This window comes from Nylanderia fulva, unplaced genomic scaffold (assembly GCF_048542155.1).
Source record: "Nylanderia fulva isolate GAGA-0341 unplaced genomic scaffold, ASM4854215v1 Scaffold20, whole genome shotgun sequence".
NCBI lineage: Eukaryota > Metazoa > Arthropoda > Insecta > Hymenoptera > Formicidae > Nylanderia > Nylanderia fulva.
The window spans coordinates 4,019,896-4,039,928 of NW_028190264.1; the positions used below are offsets into that span (position 1 = coordinate 4,019,896).

The 20,033-nt window shown below is 32.1% G+C and overlaps 1 protein-coding gene across 3 annotated transcripts in view; it reads left to right on the top strand.

Annotated features, from left to right (window-relative positions):
- The window catches only part of bsk (mitogen-activated protein kinase dJNK), a 148,954-nt gene that overhangs the window by 9,142 nt on the left and 119,779 nt on the right, over nt 1–20,033 (top strand). For all 3 annotated transcript variants that reach the window (XM_085482294.1, XM_085482297.1, XM_085482295.1), the window contains one exon: nt 7,515–7,560. The gene's annotated coding sequence lies outside the window, so the exon portion shown is untranslated. The remainder of the gene's footprint in view (nt 1–7,514; nt 7,561–20,033) is intronic.

The window sequence follows — 20,033 nt, forward strand, 5'->3', positions numbered from 1 at the left end:
CTACTTAAAGATTCCTCCCACGAACGAAGCGGAAGCTCCCATAAGAATTTCACGCTCGCTGCCTCCGAGAGATTTCGCGGCTTTTTTTATCTTCACAGTCTCCATCTCCTCCTTCTCTTGTTTTCATTTTTTTTTCATTCTTCCGATAAAAAGTCTTTATTTGACTAGATCGCGCAATGCGAAGAATCTTTCGAAGAAGATATATACGTCGTCTTATACTTGGAGAAATTCTGATTCCGCGTGTGGGATCGAGTAATTGCATCCTCTGCATTTGAATATATGCTTTTCATATTTGACGTTGCGATCGATGCGGTTAATTACGTTCAAACATCCGATAGATTAGGTAAGCTTGTAAATAAATATTTGTTCTTAAAGCTCTATTGTATGTATGAAGCTGATATATAATTGTGTAGAAACTTATAAATGATTAACTAAATTTGTGTTTTTTTTTAATATTATAGTTCTTAAGAGTTTAAATATATAAAAAAAAAATATTTCAGGAAAAATTGACAATGAGATCAAATTCACGCAGCATCTCACTTTGTTTTGTAAGATTTTTTTATCATTTTTTGTTAAATTTCAAGATTTCTCTTATAAAATATTGATTTTATAGTATTTCTAGGATAAATAATTATATTTTTAAAACTCGAGATGCTATCTAGAGTTCCAATCAAAAAGCCAGAAATTCGAAAAGAAATTTTTTGACACTTAGAAATTTTTAGAATATCTGCATATTTTCAGATTATTAAACAATATTATTATATTTGTAAAGTATTAAGAATATAATATTCTTAACTCAAAAAAATATTAACATAAGCTTTCGGAATATCGAATAATAGAATCCTTTAAAATACCTAAATAATATCTAAGCAGTTGTCAGCTTAACCGCATCGATTAAGTGGTTGTTTAGTTGCATTCCTTCAGTTGGTCGCTCTTTACGTTGATCTATACTCCTGCTGCTTTAAGTCAAAGCCTTTATAGGGAAACAAATTTGTAGTATTCGAACGATGTCAAGTCGAAATGACATCAATCTAAAGACTTGTGATTGTGTTCTAAGAACAGTTGAAAGCAAAGTCCTTTATTGCTTTCTAAGCTGCCGTGACGCTCTTGAATAAAACGTTAGATGTTTATGAGAGATTCCGAATCGATTTTAATTTTAATTAATTTCATGTATAATATTGAGAAATTCAAGAACTATTATATATAAAATAAAAATTTTTTAGAGTCAAAGTGCATATTTTTGTTTTGCAATGCGCAAGAGAGCATTTCGATTTTGTTCAAGATTGTACGAATAGAGGCAGATGTACATATAATGGGTATGTCGTTGCGAGAGACAAAGCGGGACATAAAACAACGGATAGTCCGGACGTTGGTAGTTCCCGGGGGTATGATGCATCAAAGATTGGATAAACAGGGGTAGGCACGTGACCGCAGATAAGTCGGCGAGCGTAGAAAAAAGGCGGAAGATGGCAGCGATAGGCGCATTGCATTACTGGCAGTTGGCAGTTCAATTTTAGATTGGTATAGACGTTGCAAAGAGAGAGAAAGTGTGTGTGTGTGAGAGAGAGAGAGAAACTCTTGTCGATCGTTGCGGATCTGTCGACAACAGCGTAGACAACTGTCATGGATTTGGAACAGATCGATCGCAGATGTCGGTTTTACGTTGCTGATAATTCGACTGACAACTTCTTTGAAATTGGAAAGTGTGTATCGAAAAAATGGAAAATAATTCTTTAAAGGTTATTTGAGCTTTGAAGATTATTAATGAATAAAAAATAATATATATAGAATTTAATTATACATTTTTAAAATTGATGATTTTTTAGATTTAATGGTCTTAATTGAGAGTTTGAGAATAATGTTTTATTTATTTTTTTTTTCAATTATATACCCCTATTATTTATTCCACCGAACAATAATCAATTTAAAATTTCGATAACAATTGTATAAAATATAATTTTATATTTTTATTAAATTGTTTGCCTTCTAATAAATTAAAATAAAACTTATAGGAGTCTATCTTTTAAACATCTTTGCAAAATAACTCGTGAAAGTTGTAGTGTCTTATATTTCATCTCGAATATTTTTGAGTGTGCTAAGGGCTATTCAAAATAATGAAATCTTCTAACTTTATTGATTAACTTTTCTGTTAGCGAATATAAGCTCGCGATTTGTTCGCTAGGCGAGCTGGCGAATAAGGCTCGAACTATGCAAAAGCGGTGAGATGTTACATCGTGCCGAACTTTGCACGTGCTTTTGAGTTTCGTGGTAAAATAACTCGATGGAACTTCTCTGCCGTCTCTCCTGCAAGATCTTCTACGCCATTTCGTTGAAACTTTCTCGAGATCTTTCTATAAGGCGCGTTGTTCAACATTTGATGTTGTTTTATAGAATGTCTTATGCATAAGAATTATATTAAAAATATTGTTTATGCATATTTAAATATTATAATTATGCTAAAAAATATGAAACATTATTTATCTGCACATATCTTACGTACATAAATATTTCTAATGAAAGGATAAAGCATTTATATTTAGTATATTTATATTTTAAATGTCTCAAAAACACTAAGAATTGTGAAAATTAACTGATTAACAAAATCTGAACACGCATATATATAATTTTAAATATTTTAGTCATATTCTTTTGTTTCTTTCTCTTCTTTTATATATATATTATTTTTGTTATCTTTAATATGTCAGCTGCATTCTCTGATTTCTTTTTAAAGTTAAAGTATATTGTATTCCTGAAAAAAACTCGCTGTCTTGTTATTTATTACGCTTTTATTTAACGTCTTCCTCTTCACGAAATGGATTAAAATAATGGCGACTCTGTTTCAAAACAAGGGAGACAAGATTCTCGTGCCATTTTATTAAAATCCTGAGACGTCAGACGCGAGTAAATCATCTTCTTGAAATCTCTCGAAACAGTCGTAAAACAAGCCAGAAATGAATGAGTCGTGTCATGCATTTAATTCAATGAATGTGATAAATTAAAAATCCTTAGATCAATATTTCTTTCTTGATTTTTTTCACATTCTATGTCTCTCTACATTAATATCTTTACGCGCCGTTAATTATTAAAAGTTAATATCAAATTTTTAATTTGTATAAATATTTTGTAGAAAAATAAATAAAAATATATTGTTTTAATCCAAATTATTAATATTAATTTTTAATAATTAAATCAACAAATTTCTACTTGATATTACGAAAGAAATAAAGTTGAGAATTATTGCATTATGTGATATAAAGATTTATTTCTCTCAGAGAGATTCCGATGGGAAATGCTTAATATTTCGAAAAAATGTATTTTTGCTGATTTTTCCGTGCATTTAGAATTGCATTCAAAAATATTACTGGAATATTTCGAATATATGTACTAACCTCAATCTTCAAGATATTTCGCGAAAATGTTGTTTCTTTTTAAGAAAAAACTACGATGACATATCTGTCATTTTTTCACAATCTTTCAATTTTAAATACTAAAATATCTTAAGATACGAGTAAAAGTATTTTGATCTTTTAATTAACTTTTTTTAATTCGAAGTATTAATGTTTCAATTAAATTTTTTAAATCGAGGCTTATACATTAATTGAAAAATAATATTTTTCTCGGATCATTATCGTTTACTTTGTTCAAGGATTTTATATTACGTTATTGATTGGTACGAAAATTATTTAATTCTTTATATATTATTTTTTTTAGAGAGAAATTTTATCATAAATATCTGATCAATGAGAATAATTTTTTATCTCATGTTTTTTTCCAATTTCCCAAAGCATATTTTTAAAGCCATATGACGAATATCTTTCACGGGTCTACACTCTATTTACGGATCTGCCTCCCCCGACCACGAAAGGGTTGAACTCACAGACTCACTTTATCCATATTTAAATATCTTTCGCCCCTTCACTCGTATCATTTCGCTGAGCTTTTCCAGCGAATAATCGCAATTCTGGGATTTTATAGGATCTGTCGCATCCTGTTCCATTTCACATGCAGTGGTTATTCTATATTCTATCTAGATACGATAAGCTATTGATACGAAACTTTATATTATGATTATTGATCAGGAGGATTCGGAGAAGTTATAATAATAAATCCGATATTTTTCTCAAATTCTTAAAATTCTCGAAACATCAATAATATACGTCGATATATAGTCTAATTCCATAATCTTTCCAAACTTGAGATCTATCATTATTTATAACATTATATATAGATATTTTTTATATTAAAATAAATATTTAAAAAAGAACCAAATAATTTTTTAGTAGAAATAATATCACAATAATAAATAACTAATATTTAATATAATAATTAAATGTAATATATTAAAATATTAGTTACATTATTATTTTTATTTAATTTAATATAAAATCCATTATTTATATCATGATTATGTATCAATTCTTGTGAATGTTTTATTTGGTCTTCAATGAATAGCAAATGAATTTTTTTTTGGTCGAGATTATCGAGATAGTCTTTCACCTTCTTGAGGTAGCATCCGATCGAGCGTTCTGTCAACATCATCTCTTGCACATGATCGCTTCTAATATTTTTACCAGAACCGTCAATTCAGCTTCTCTTTCACTTCTCTGCTGTTTTTTTTATTATCATTGTTATCGTTTTTTCAGCCTTATTTACACGTGCATGTACAAAGTAATGTAAATTTTTTTATTAACGTGTAACGTCTAATTTCATTTATCTTTTATTTTTTAGTTGCAGATTATTTTGATAATAAAATAATTCGATATTTTTTCTTTATTTTGAGCGCTCTTGTAATGCCGAAATTAAAAGAATTTCATATTTTAATTTAAAAAAATATAATTGTTTTGAGCTTTACTTTCTAAAAATTCGTTAATTTGATCCAATCGAGTTAATTAGTGGTGAACTTTTATGTGAAAAACACATCGTACCATGCGTCGGTTATCGCAGTTGTTAACTAAAGTTTGTTAATTTACCAGTCGTTTTTCATTATAACGCATACACAATAACGAGAGTAAGAATGGGAGCAAGCAATAAGCAACGATCACTTGAAAGTTTTGTCATTAAATATTTTATCAACTTGTAGAGCATAAATTAACTGAAACTTAAATTAATGTTTACAGCCAATGAAACCTCTATTTCTCAAAAGTTTAATTCTCTTTTTGATCTCAAAAATTCAAAATTTACAATGAGCTCTTCTTTATTTACAAATTTTTTTAAAGAAAGATTTGATTATAATTTTAAAGAAAAAAATTAATTTTAATAAAATCCTGCAACACTATATTTGATACATTATATAGTTTTATGATTTATTATGTATAAATATAATATTATTATTTAAACTAAATTGCACTTCTTACAAATTGTCTTCGGGGATGTATAACGAGAAAGCATTTTACGCGGATAATTGTTGCCCTACATATACATATCTACTTATGCATATGAAAGGAGTCTTATTCTTCCGAAATCCGTTCTTGTTCGCGGTTAAGTTGGACAATAGCTGTTTTGCTGTGGCAGCAAATTGCGCCGATCCGTCACTGACATGCGTCGCCGTTCGCATGTCGACAACGATAAATACGAATACGCATAATTACACAATTCCAGGGTTATAATTGTCCAGAGAGAGGGAGATAATCTAACTTAACGTGAACTATGTGAATTTATTTTGCTTTTAACAAACAAGTTTTTAATATTGATAGTATTTTATTTGTAGTATGCGAGAAATATTTAAGTATATATATATATATATATATATATATATATGTGTGTTAGGAAAATTGAAAACACAATTTATGTGATGAACCTTAGAATTTTGTACTTGTTACTTTTTGATTAAGAAGTGAATGCAGCACGTATTTTCTATGTATTTGATAATAGTTAGCGAATGGGTTGGAATTCGGGAAACTATCGATTGGTGACTGTTATCTCTATCACATATAAGATCCTAAATGGCAATTAGCAAGCGTGCGAATCACGTTCTCGCCGCAGCTTGCGATTAATTACCTCTGCTCCGTCGTCTTATCAAAATGTCTTGCGAAGTTAATTTATACGTACTACCTGCCAGAGTCGATGGCCGCATTTTACACTTTAGAGAGAAATATGAATTTGAAGTTAATATATTTAAACGGTTTTAAATATATAATTTGTTTCTTTATTTTTCTATTATGCTGATATTAACATATATAATTATAAAAATTTGAATAACTTATGTTTGAAATTGAGAAGCATTCTCCTTGTAATTTTTCATAATTATAACACTACGAAAGTAATTGTCTTTAGATTATTTTTGTAATGACAGATGTTTCGCACAAACAAAACCCATTTGAACGAAAGCGTTGTTATTGCATGATAATTATTATTATATTAATCAGCTGGCGAGAAAGTCGCCGTCTCTTATTTTATTAACGAAGCTAACTTTTCTCAAATTGCTGAAAACTAACAGGTGTGTTCGTTCGATTTTCATAATTGATCAAATATCAAACAAGGGAAGCGGCGATACGATGAGGGTGAAAAAAAGAATACGAGTAGCGTCGAACTCAATTTGTTTGATATATGCTCGTGTTTCGTTGAACGAGATACGCCCTTTTTTATTCGGAGCCTCTCGTCCTTTCAGCAGGACCTCGGCATTCCTCGCGCGTCCGCGCCTTCGTCCTCGTTCCCGCGCTTTCCCTGGACGTCGCTTTCAATTAGACGATGCATCGCGAACGGTCGAGGGCCACGGCTGTAGGACGAGAAGGGCTCTTCGGGACCACTCCTCTTCTCCCGATGGACTCGTTCGTTCGCTCGTGGAATCGGAAACGTCGGGGAAACCGCGTTCCGCGAAAACAACCGCGTGCCCTCGGATTTACGAAAAGCCATATAGGGCAGCAGGGTCGGATTCCGCAAGTCTCTTTAGTCGAATATCTGATTTTTTTATTTTCAACTCGAAAACGCGCACGTGATTTTTATGCGACAAAAGTAGAATTCAACATCTTAGCATTAATTAAATTACCAAATGAATATGAGTGGTATAATTCTAAGTTTGCAAATCTTTTTCGCACTTTTCTATTGTGAAGTAAAAATCACGAGGAATTATCACGTCGTGAAATTATTAAATATTTTATTCTATAATCATTTGCATTGAATTTTACTTTGCAAAAATGTAATTTTAAATTTCTTAATATCGTAAGAATTTTAATATTATTAATAAAGATTATTATATAAAAGAAGATATACATATATTTATATATTTTTATATATTATATAACTTTTGAAATAAAAGGCTATTTCAAATTGTAAATATATAGGTTCGGCCCTTTAAAAGGGTCGAGTTGTCCTCGAAAAGGGCATGCCCTTTAGATTCGCGAATGATCCTCGTTAGACCTTTTCCTCTTTCGTCTTCTCGTTTGATCACAATCCTCTCAATCCAGAATACAAAGGAACAAGCCCTTGTTTTCTCTTTTCAGAGCTGTTGTAATTATTTGATTTTAGAGTATATTTCTCGTTAATTTCTATGACTGATATCCGAATCTCTGTTGCAGGAATCAAGCAAGAGAAATATGGAATTCTTCGTGACATCCTGAATTGGTGAGTCCTCTTTTTGTCGTATTTTATGAGTTATAAAGAGAATAATCTCTTTATATAAAAACCTGCTCTCGAACACATCAGTAAATCATTACTGACCGATACTCCGAACGTGACGTAATGCGGAATAACGTTATCATTTTGCGAGTAATTAATTGTCGACTGGCAGGGATTATTATAGAAGCGACGCGTGAAAGATCTCACGGCGACACTTTGGACGTGCTCATCGAGCTTGTAATTAAAGTCCGGGCTTGCATCCCCGTAATGAACAACGGGACATGCATCTTGACGTCGTTGATCGTTATCGCGCGAGCACATGCTTTTCAAAGAAAGAGCTTTTGAAACACCAGAATCGACTTTTCGCCTCATATTTTTTATTTATTATATAATTTTTCTTGAATTTTATAATTTTCTTAGATTTATTTTTTTTAATTTTTTATTGTACAATTACTAATTTTGTCGATATTATAAAAAAAAAATACGTACGGCATAATGTGTAAGCTTGCACTTTGCTCAATTCTTTTTTAATTTTTACCTTGGTCTCTAATTTTACAATATTTTCTGAGCCGATGATATATGCAAGTAAATTCACGAATATAATAAGAAAGTAAGAATAAAAGTTAATTAATTCTTAATTTTTTATAAAATAATTTTATATATTGTATTATCTCGATTGAAGCATTTTTTCGACGCTCAATAATTTACGATTGTAAAATTCGTATAATGAATTAGTTTCGTACATTGGATTAATTAATTAACGAAACCGTTCCATAAGATCGAGGCATCTCTCGATTCGTCTCTTAATTAATAGAACTAATCAAACGCTTGCGAAAAAGCTCCAGAGTTTCATAAAACAACGTATTCGCGCGTCTACCTTTAAATTGGATTATTCCTCTTTTATATCCCACTTTTCGTTTCTTTTTTAAAGTGGAGCTTGGCCTTTATCACATGCTACCATTCCTAATTAGCTAGCACAATCGCATTGATCGAATCAGCGACAGTGACGTTTATTTTTCTGTCGCTCTTACTTTATATCGAAAAGAAGTTCTATTATAACTTTGTGTTTTGTACTGTTGTATTACTGAAAAGTGCATTGGTTATTAAATATCAGAATTAATCGGGATAATTAGAAATGATTAATGATTATTAATTTAATAATTATTTGATTATTAGGTGAAAAATTATAATTAAAAAAAAATATATGCATAGTATTGTGATGTCAGGATTATTTCAATTAATTCTAAATCACGTAAGTATTTAAATAATATCTTTCTTTAATTAAGTATTAAGAACTGTGGAGAAATATTTTGAAATGAGAAATTATTTGAATCATTAAAGATAATTATAATTGTATATTACAACTATTATGTTTATTTTACTTTTATAATTGCATTTTATTGATACCAGAATTTTCAACATTTAATTTGTAATGTGATACATTTTTTAATAATAATTAGAACGTTTGCTTTTTGCCAAAATTTCAATAATCGTATATTTATTATTGAAGACTGGTAATTAAAAAAATATAATATATAATACAATAATTATCTTTATTGGTTTTACATTTTTATCTGAAAATTGCTCTGGTGCCAATTCTTTAAATGATGAGAAATATTATTTCATATTCAATTTAGATCCCCCAATTATTTCATTGATTTTCAATTAGTAGCATAAAAAAGATCTTTATTTATTAAATAAAGCGAATTTTGCGCTTTCTTAAAAATCGTGTCGAGGCATGCCTTTTTCTAATTATTGAAAAATTCAGCGCGCGACACGGATGGGCCATTAGCCTGCGTTTCTTCAGGGCCGAGAAGAAGAGTTCTCGCGCAAGCGCAAACCCGTGCCCGTAATGGGAATGGTTATGGATTTTCGGGCTCCGCGACCTTCGCGTGTCGACCCACACGCTTCTCCTCGCGCTCTGCATATTGTCACTGGCGTTGCTCGAAACGCCGGAGCACACCACCTCGCGAAAAACCCCCGGTGCTTCCGCTCGGATGAGCGGTCTCTTTCGCTCGCCGGTTCAGCCAATCGTACGGGCTATTCTCGGATCTATTTCACCATTGATCGGACCAATTTTATGCACCGCAATAATAACTGTTTTCGTAATAATAAATCTTGTATCATTTTGTCATGAATGTTTAATTACATCTTAGGATCAAATTTCAAGTCTATAAAAGGATCGATAGGTTTCTAGTTATAAAGCGGTTGAAAAGGAAAAGCTTCTCAATAACTAAATTTCAGAAATCAAGCAGTTTAATTATAATTAAAATATTGTATATTTTTAAGCTGAAAATTTATTGAAATAATAATGAGTTTATTATTATATTATAAATATATTAATACATGGGTGCGCAAATGTGTAAGTGTATATATGTATATATATATACATATATCGAATATTTTGAACAGCCCGAATGATGCCAGGAAACGTGTTTACTTGCGGTTTACACCATCCTAACACGCCTCGCTTGGTCGCCCTTTGCTTTCCTTTGCGATCCAATGTTTGATCTGCTTTCATTGCAACATGTTATTCCCTTTTATACTGAACATTTTATTTGCTCACAGTATCGTATTATTGATGACTCGTAGCCATTTCGCAGAAAGACGAAGTCTAGTACGATAACGTAGACAAATGACGAAATTGCAGTGGAGAAAAGTTGGGGAGTATTATATTAAGTAACTACTAGGGGTAAATCTGACACAACCCCTAACACGGTTGTTTCGGAAAGTTTCAAGAAGCGTAGGGGGAAGCTTGTTTTTCGTTTATTATCCTTTTAGTAAGTTCTCATAACTTTGCGGTTATTTTTTTATTCATTACAAAAATATAAATGAGTAAAAAGTTTTGGCTTTTCAATGTGTTAACATTTTTATTTAAAGAGACGCGCATATTAATATTCAAAGATCTATCGTTAATGAATATTTTATATATTTATAGCAAAGAGATATAAAAAGTGCTTTATTTTCGAACTTTAATTTCAACGTTTAATTTTATTTTAATCAAATGAGCTCTGATTTTTGTTAAATGAATCTTGTTACTCAAAATAAATGATGACTCGTAAGGAATCTGAAAGAATATAATAAAAATCAGAAACTCCATTTTAAGATATCAAAAGATTTAAAGTTGAAATTTCCAAAGTATTGCGGGAGAAATTTACGTTTTAATTAAATTTTCGCGGAAAAAAAATCGATATTGGTTTTCCCGAGAAAGCAATATAGTGCATTATGAATATCCAATATATACTTTGCATTTCGTCGCGGAAGTTGTACAGTGCTAATACTGTAGATACGTTCTTGCGATTCCGGTATGATTGACATGTGGTCGAGTGGTTTTCTCTCCGGAGAATTTGATAGGACTTTATAAACGGACCGAGCACTTCTGGAACAGCTATCACCCGTAAATACCCTCTGGGGCTGCTTCACTCGGAGTCTCATGAACTTCGGAGTCTTGTAATGACTTTGCTCGCACGACATCGATGAGAATCGGCTTCCTCTCTCTATCTCTCAAGGATGTTTCTGAAGGGAACTCGCTTGGTTTGCGATATGTCGAAATCAAAGGTGATATCGATAACGAGAGAGACGAATTTCGTCGTTGTCTTCTTTCGGGATTATTTGTTGAAAATGTAATACAAAGAGGGTGAATATGAATGCGGAGAAGTGATTAATAAAAAAATTACTAAGGATGAGAGGATGGCGTGAAAAAAATGCCCGTTGGATGATATTCGTTTATTGAGAATCGACACTTGTAACGATGTGGTGTTATTCTAATCAATCTTTAAATCGAGTCGTTATCACGATTTATCGTTGCAAAATAGGACATAAATCAATCGCGTTTCACGGACGTCAGAAAATCATGTTTTGTTAATTACACAGATTATCTTTTTTTTCTTCCAAACACACCGGTTAATAATTAAATACTACCGTAAAAATATCAAAGTAATAAATATTTTGAATCTCATTGTTGATTGGAAATACATATTTCGTTACACGTTCGATTTTTACATTGTTAGATATGGCGTCTCTAATCATTTTCACAATCGATCAAAAACACTCAACAATATATGTAATGCATTCGTATTTCGCGGAAGTATATATAACTGCTACAGAGTTAAATATCCAACAACCCCGCATTTCATCTCACTATCTATCATTTCTATTTTCTCTCTTTCTCTCGCTTGGAGCAAAAACATGAAGTCGCATCTGGCGAGATGTCGGAAATTTTTCTCACGAGCACGGAAGCAGTCGAGCGTGTGGATCGAAGGTGTCTGCGAATACATTCGCGAATGTATTCGGTGGTTGATGGCTGGTACAGAGCGAGATGGGAGAAGAGAAGCGGAATTATCTCGCGCGACTCGTATCAGCGTTTCAATTTTCCGCGAGTGGCAACATACATATCCCGTGTATGCGCGCGGCTTTCACCCCATGTTTCGCCCTTAGCGAGTCTCGTCTCGCCTCGATCGCGTACAATCGCGATTCATCGGGCTTAGCCTGAAGGGAACTGTTGTAAAGTATGCAAGAGTGCATTTCGTAGGAATTGTTGCAATCAGTCTTCGCTATCCAATCTGAAGTAGATCGAATTCAGCTAAGAAATCTAATTTGGAAATATTTGATTTGTTAAGGTACAGATGCGTGGAACGTTAGTTTATGTTTATACAAAAAAATTATTATTTTATAGAAGGTGCGATATTAAAATATTTTTTTATCAACATTAAAACGTAAGCTTTACTACCAACGCGCACATTTCAATGTTTATTGAAATTGAAATTTTTTAATTAATTTATTGAATCGACTGTTTATTAAAATATTCTATGCGGATCATAATAGTCATTTAATATATTAAACAAATGATAGCTGATAGTTCTGTTAAATAATCCAATTAAACAATGTTATATGTTTATATATATATACAGTTTGAGTGTTTAAATAAATAAATTTTTTATCGTCTCTCTTCAAATATAATATAAAAATAAGCAATATATATATATATATATACACATATATATATATTGCTTATTTTTATATTATATTGGAAAAGAGACGATAAAAAATATATTTATTTAAACACTAAAATACTTGAGAAATTTTTACTAAATATTTTAAATGTAATTTGAAATAAATAGATAAAATATTTATAATTTTTATAATCAGAATAAGGCAAAAAGCAAAAAACAAAAATTAATTGGAACAGACCAAAAATAATGAAACGCTGCAATTTTATTAAAAATTAATTCTTGAATTATTCACAAAATTTCCTTATACAATATATTTTTTTATAAAAGCAAAAATTGTGTATAACAATTTATATATGTATCTGATAAGAATCAAGTAAAACGAGAAACGAAAAATTCAATGTCCGGCCATAAATATGTTTCGATCACTGATATGTCAAGTCGGCTCATATAATGGTCTTTTTTCACTGTCAAACGAGTTTCATGATTTAGTAGATCACATGACAGAAACCGAGGACTTGCCGAGCAAAGGTTCACGCGATATTGCGAATACACAACGATAGGAAGTGTTCTGGTATCGCGATTACGACGATGCTGTATCCGTTTAATGATACTTGTGTGCGTCTGTACGTGAAAGCTACACGCCGAGGATGATCCGGCGGTTGAAAACCAGGCTGCGGTACTCTGCGGCAATGCGCGTCGCCATCTTGCTTTATCGATCTTGTTGCCTACCCTTCGTCCTCGTCCTCTTCAACCACCCTCGTTGTTCGTTCACTCTCCTTCCCAACCTTCTCGTCGCGCAATCCTCTTTCTTTTCTGCTTTTCCTTCTCTATATATGCTCGTTCGACCCCGCGCATGCTTCTCTTCCGCTTTTGTTCCGCCGGATTTTTGTCCTCGCTAATGCGTATGTATGAGCATCATTAACATCTTTAGCTGCATCATATTTTTATCAAATTCTCGTCCGGAAAAATTCAACGTATTACAATGTCTGTCTAACAATGAACATATTATCCGGGAAACATATTTATTTTTTACACTGAAGAAAAGCAACTTTTTAGATTTCAATATTAAATATCTGTTTTGTAGTATCAAAAGTTAAAGTTTATGTTAAAATTTTGGAAGTGTGTGTGTATGTTTAATTTTTAAATTTTATTACTTACGTTCTTCAAATTCAGTTCGTTAAAAATTGTTAACATATTAAAAAAAAACTTTTTCTTAATTCTTATATTTAATTTCAGATTATTTCACTTAGTTCTTTCTTCATTAGTATTCCATCTAGCTTTCATAAAACGCGAACAACGTTCGAACCCCTTGGCGCGCGTCTTTCCAGCGGAAGGATGCCGTTCGCGATTCAAGTCATGCACATCGCGCGCGCTTCATTAATTAATAAACATCCCCTCGTCAGCGCAAAACGCAGCCCGGAAGAGCTACTCGGTTGACGATACCCTCTCGTGTGCACTCGTTTGTAATTAATTGTCATCGCGGTGCACCGCAAGACGAACGTGAATTAATAATAAAGTCTCGCGATGGGTCACATAATTCTTGTTGAGAAAACGCAACCGGAACAAGCCGCTAATCAGGCAAATTCGCGCGAAACTCGTAACTGCGGAAAGATAGTCTCTTTCAAAAGTATACGGACGAGATTATAATGCGATATAGAATTTTAAATTAGTAAATGAAATATTTAATTATTCTATATTCAACTTTATTTTTTTATTGATATTCTTAATACAATTAAATATTATTATAACAACGTTTTATATGATTTACGCATATGTGGCGATAATAATTACAAGGTGATAAATGTTTTCCGTCAAAATGGATGAATTTCCTTTAGGGGTGGAAATGGATGAAAATGATTTTAGGAGGTGGCAGAACCCTTGAGGGCCGCTCGCGTGATCGCGGACCAACATAATAACGATGACTAGTTACTATTATTAATGCGATAACGACTAGCATACGTTGGGAACGGACGCGTAATTACGTGAGCATTTACGAGCCCGAAGCTCGATACAAATTGCCTAGGGCGAATCCTAGGTTCTGTAATAGTGAGCGATGAACAATACCTAATTGGTAAATCTACTCCATATATAAAGAGAGTATCAAATATAATACATTATTAGTCTCACGTATTATCTCATTCGGCAGAGAAATCAGCTATAGAGAAAATAGCGTAATTGAATTAAATTATTTTATACATAATTCGAATAATACAATATATACGTTTATAATTATTATTACATTTTTTAGCTTTCTCGCAATATACAAATTTGTATATGTTACATAGGATTAATTTTTTTTAAGTGATAATTCTATGCGAGTTTTATTTTTTTTTATCAAAAAAAGATGAGCCAAACGTATCGGTATGGTTTCGAGGAAATAGTTATTCGGAAAAATCGGGAAAAAACACATGAACACAGTTTATACTCGATAAATGTAATGGAAAGCTCGACCGAGAGGACCGAGCTTTGTCCGTGTAACTCTATAAGCTTCTTATTGTCAACGTTCAACGTTCGATCCTACGCTTGAGTTTGGTTCTAGTCTGTTTTGGTCTGGGTTCTGCACCTCATTCAAGACGTCCGGGCATAGAGATGCTCTCATAATATTGATATTTTCTATTTGAAAGTAGTTTTCAGTTGTTCGGTATTTGATTAACATTGAGAACCAAATGTTGAATATATATGCGCTATTAGAGAAATGAAAAGAGCTCTTTTATTATATAAAAATATTTTGCATTTCAAAATGGTATCTCGCTAAATGGATTGCAATATTTCAAATTTAATAAAAAGTTTTATCTTTTATTGTATTATTATTATTATTTTGAATTTACTTTTTAGCTTTGATTCTGAATCGCTTCATTGGATTTTGTTGCACAAAAGTAATAAGCTCGAAAAGTTGTATGTTTCTGCTAAATTAATCAATTTACATGCCGTACATTGCAGCAAACTATTCCATATTAATTTATTATATTAAAATAACAATAATAATAAAATTATAAATGTGGGCTCATAATTAATAACATTAACGACGAAATTTTGTCGCATTATATTTCTCCGAAAATAACACTTTCGTATAGAGAGACTCTGCGATATCCAATCTCCTCGATTGATATCACGGAACTTGAAGGGTTTAATGCCAAGGATCATCTATAATAGCGATGTCCGACACGATCGTTTTCGCCGGGCGTAGCTCCGTTAAATTTCGGGCCTCTCTGTCGAGTGAGAACTCGCTTACCGTGATGTAGACCGATCAAATTGTAGTTCCCCAAGGACTATCAAGAGGGAGAATGCCAAGGTAGTCTAACAGACAGGGTAAGCAGGAAGGAAGGAGGAAGAGAGCCCTGCGTTAAGGAATCTGCGGTGGCATCCGCTACATCTCACGGTCAAACGCGTGTCGACGCGATAGGGAGATCGTTAGCCGCAGTATGTCAGACAGATAATAAACAGCAGTCTGTCAGTGTCCGAACGTCAGTTGCCATCAGTGTTGGGTAGTATCTAGATACCATGTTTTGTATCTAGATACAGATATAGATACTGCAATTCGAATATATCTCAGATACACAAAATGTATCTAGATACATAGTCCAATTCTTTAAATTTTTAAAGAATTTTTAATGTATCCTAGATACATTTTGTGTATCTGAGTCTGTATTTAAAAATTTAAAGAATTGGGCTATTCAAAAAAAAAATATGTGAAAATGTATATATATAAATATGTAATAAATGTTTCAGATACATTTGCAGATACATTTTCACATATTTTTTTTAATAATCCAATTCTTTAAATTTTTAAAAGATCAAGGCTGCAAGGTATCAACATATCGTCATCAACACCGGTTGAGTAATCATTAAGCATTGGTCAAATTTTAGTACTATGGCGAAATAGTTTGAGTGACGATATCTTTGAGGCATTTTTCACGTGTTAAGACTAACGAATAAAGTCGTAATATAAACAAAAATATTAATAAAAGTAAAAGAATTATTCAGTACATTTTGTGCATCTTATCATTATTAGTAATTATGATAAAATATAATTTAAAAGTATCTGATATATATCTGAGATACTTTTAAAGTATCTGAATACCTATATCTATATTTTTAATTTAGATATATTTTTTACACGTATCTATATCTGTATCGCGATATATTTTAAATGTATCTTACCCATCACTGATTGCCATATAATAAGTGACAGGTAGTCCGTGTAATCGCGACATTCGCTCTCCATGATCGAGAAATAACTGAGACTCGCAGAAATTGGTAATAACAGCGTGATAATGAAATTTCATATTCGAGAGAAATTGGATGTGTATTAATCTTCTGCGGTTTCAAGGCAATTTTCAGGAATGACTCGATATTGATTGCTGTTTTTATTCCAACCTTATATAGAAGCGTCGTTTAATTAAATAACTATTCCTTATCGAATTTAATAATAATGGACAGGAAAATTTAGGTCAATTTAATTTAATCTTTAAAAAATAGAGCCGATAAAAATAATATATAACACAGATCTTATTTATAATTTAATGTAGTCGTCAAGTTGGAGAAATAGAATTTATAAATGATTTATATACTATTTGCAGTATTTAGGAAAAGAGGTACATAGAATTTTAATAAGTCTTCCTGCACGTGTATGTGATAATCTATGAGGGCCTGATTCTTTGATCTGTGAATCCTAATGTTTCCCACAGAGAGTATTTGATTGGGAAAACGGGTAGAAACCGATTAACGTAATAGTCGCTTCTCGTATAATCGAAATCGAGCTAATTTGGGACACCTCACGTTCATCCGGCCGCAGCTTCGCTGTTGATCGGATTACTTGCGAAACTACCTGTTCGTTGTAACAAATGCCACAGAGGATACTCTTGACAAATTTGTCTTTAACGCTAAATATCCTGTTATTATTTTTGAGAAGAATGCTATTAGAAAAGTGTGTTTATTAAAAAATGAAAAGTTAATGAGAAATAATGCTTTAAACGTATCACTAAATTAAAATTAAATGTGAACTAAAATTAATTATAGTAATGATGCTATTAATCACGTTGTGAATATATTATAAAGTGAAGAATTTTTAACGAACCGCTAATTTTAATTTATTTATACTGGTTAAAAGTTATTCGCAATTTTTTTGTCACTCTGAAAATAAGTTGATCTGCTGCACTTTTTACGTAAAAATTACTGCAAAATTTCTTACCAATTTTATGTCAACACAATTTTTTAAATACAATTATACTTTGTGACTCCGACTTTATGACACTAATTTTATTTCTAATATCGTGGCACAGATTGTTACTACGGATTTCAAAATCTAATTACGAGATATTCAAATATTTCATTCACTCCAGTCGCAAACTTAGGAAGGTAACATATACGTCATAACTGTCAAGTATAATTTTCACCGTGACGTATGTTTAATCTGCTAATTTGGCAGATGAGGGACAATTTGCTAAAGACGTTGGTTTAAAGGAAGTTCGATATACTTACATTAAATATCAAAGTTGAAATTCTTATACACAAATCCTATTCTTAGCGATCGATCAAACCTTTTTTATTATTAAATAACACTGTAATCAAATCTCGTTAAAACATTTTTCTAACAAAAAAATGGTATTGTTATATGACAAGAAAATAAAAATGTATATCAGTAAGTTTTCCATACGTATGGATTTCACATAAAGGAATTTTTGTATTGTGCTATATTTTCGGATTTCGGAGGTAGAGAGTTCAATGGTACTCTGGAAGGGTTTCGAAATGGCCACTTCTATTGCAAAGGAACCTCCATAAAAACAACCATGCACTCGAGAAGAATTTCTCTAGCCGCTCGAAGAGTCTATTGTATTCCTCGTAATCTCGTTTGTATGCTCACACTCGTCAGTTGTGCGAACCGTGTCGCCGTTCTGCCCACGGCATTTCTCGCTGGTCAGCTTCGATTCTCTCTTTCTCTCTCTCTCTCTCTCTTTTTCTCTCTCTCGACTCACTTTACATCGAACACATACAAATACACACAAACGCACACATACACACAAACGCACACATACACATACACGTGCGCGACTTGACGTCACACATCCCTGACGCACGCTCAGCGAAGCGCGAAGAGTTGCCGGCGCTACGTTTAAAGAATTAAAGCAGATGTTGTATGCGATAGGCAATCGATGAAGATATTCCTAGCTGTCGTGGTTTTTACGATTTGACACATTCGGACAAAATAAAAAACAGAAACAACACAGAAAAAAAGAATAAAATGAAGAAAATTTATTCTCTCTGTAATTTTAATCGCTTTTTTATTTATAGAATGTAAAACTGATACATAAATTACAATTAATAATTGTTTTTATATAAAAAATATGAAATTTATATTTTTTATTGAAGAGTAGAGTAATGGTTATTTTATCTTTTTTTTTTTAAATTAAAGGACATTATTTATTATTATTTAACATGGTTATTTATATTAGTACCTATTATTAACAGAAATCCAATAGATAGTTTCAGAAAAAATTCGAATTTTTCTAAGAAAAAGAACCTTTCGTCTCTTGGAGCAGTTTTCTAAAGTTGATATCTCCTTTTCTCGGTGCAGAATTTTAAGAATCAGAATTCTAATCTCTCGTTATATCTCATTCCATATTTACCCGTGAGACACATCGGTCGAGCATGGAATAACAAGGTGGGTGGAGTAGAGGATCGTTTCCTTTCGTTAAAGTAGGAAATCTCGTGCGGTCCAACATAGTCGTGAGAACGGTTTGTAGGCGTTTCTCGTAGGCCCGAGCGTGTCTCGTTAATTCACTTGTCTAATGATACGGAACCTCCGATTAGATGTAATCTGTTAATAGCGCGGAACGTCGCTATCGCCTCCAAAAAATTTTCTTCACGTCGACAAGCCTGTAGGAAATTATTTTACAATAGGTATCTCATTTGTCATATTAGCATGAATTTTATAAATGTTAGTATACATTATTAATATTTTATGAATTACATTTAAATTACTTTTATTATGTAAAAAAATATTATATAACTCAGTGAAATTTCATCAAACTTTTTTGCATAAAATTTTAATATTTTTTTTATAAATATAAATTTAAATAACAAATTATTAAACTCACTTCCAATGAATGAAATAAATTTCATCAATTAATTATTGATTATAAAGTAAAAATAACATGCGTTGCGTGCAAGGATATAAATGAAAAGTATAATACTGAAAATTATTTATACATTTAACGATAATACTATCTTCCTTTTAACTTAGATGCTTTATTCCGCTATTGACATCGCTTCTGAATCAAAGGTATATTAAAAATTCGTGAAGCATTATGGCAAAGCATGCGAAACAGTCGTAGGTGATGTATCGCGCGGTAGAGTTTCCAATCGACGTTAATCCCGTAAATTCTACGAGCCCTATCCGTACAACGTGTAATTGGTTCCTCGCGCAGCTGGGATTCCCAGCGAGCGAGTGGCCTGTTTCACGGACGGACGATGACCGCGGAATACACCGGGAAAACATGCCGTGGTAGCATCTCGATCCGAGTGTTA